Source organism: Etheostoma spectabile, chromosome 23 (genome assembly GCF_008692095.1).
Source record: "Etheostoma spectabile isolate EspeVRDwgs_2016 chromosome 23, UIUC_Espe_1.0, whole genome shotgun sequence".
Taxonomy (NCBI): domain Eukaryota; kingdom Metazoa; phylum Chordata; class Actinopteri; order Perciformes; family Percidae; genus Etheostoma; species Etheostoma spectabile.
The window spans coordinates 6,996,484-6,997,399 of NC_045755.1; the positions used below are offsets into that span (position 1 = coordinate 6,996,484).

General features: G+C 49.6%; 1 long non-coding RNA gene across 2 annotated transcripts in view; it reads left to right on the forward strand.

Annotated features, from left to right (window-relative positions):
- The window catches only part of LOC116672833 (uncharacterized), a 31,375-nt gene that overhangs the window by 25,496 nt on the left and 4,963 nt on the right, over positions 1 to 916 (forward strand). The window contains exon 1 of one of the 2 annotated variants that reach the window (XR_004327650.1): positions 41 to 542. The exons of the other annotated variant lie outside the window; for it this stretch is intronic. This is a non-coding gene — a long non-coding RNA (uncharacterized LOC116672833). Of the gene's footprint in view, positions 1 to 40; positions 543 to 916 lie in introns of those variants that run through there. 2 annotated transcript variants of the gene reach the window in all.

A 916-nucleotide genomic window follows, 5' to 3' on the forward strand; every position in this document is an offset into this window, starting at 1 on the left:
CAACCCCCGCCTCACAACCTACCCTGCCTCATGCACGCGCACGTCGTGTCGGGCCAGTGATGCAAATGCGTAGTGCACACACTCCCACACGTCCCTGTTTCATCATCAGCTGAGCCCTTTCTCCTCCACTCACAGCTCTTCTCCCCTCCCTCTCTCACCCCCTCCCCTCTCGGATGCTTCTTTTTCTATCTATCGCTCTCCTCCTCCTCTCTCCCTGGGTCCTGGCCACATGCAAGAGGGTAGACTGGGACGCTGCAGCTCTGAAAAAAAAGAGGGGAAAAACACTCTGCTGCTATTTCTACAGGCGGGCCCTCCCCTTTAGCTAGTCTGTGCCAGAAGAGGGAGGGATTTTTTACTACTCCCAGTCCCAGGATTTTAACCCTCTGCCTGCACTTGCTTCTCTCTGTAAGATCTGAGCTCCTCAATATCATGCAACAAGTGGCTTTGCTTTACTCCTACTTCGACATTGCTGCGCCATTTGCGAATACATTTTTTGGGACACACGTTTTCTTCACTTCGTGGGCACTGATCACATGCATTTGGTCAGTTTTTACTGCTTCTGTGTTGTTGTCAATAGAGTTACACTGGACTATGTAGAATCGGTGGTTTTGGGTTGTGCGCTACTGCGCTGCGAAAGGCTTTTTTTGAGCACGTGCTTTTCGATTGCTCGCCATGCTTCCTTTTCTCGTGATTCCGCTCTGAAGCTGAGGACAAAGACAGCAGTTTTTTTGCTGCTTGATTTTATGTTACCTGTGCATGTATCTTGACTTGAGCAGATTATTTCACATGTATTTTCCTGCGTTCTTATGTCCTTTGCCCTCCTCCTTCTTCACCCTTTCCATCTCTAAACCTCTCCCTCTTTTGGGTTTTCTGCCCCACCCTCTCTTCTTCACTCTCTCTCTCTCTCTCTCCCTCT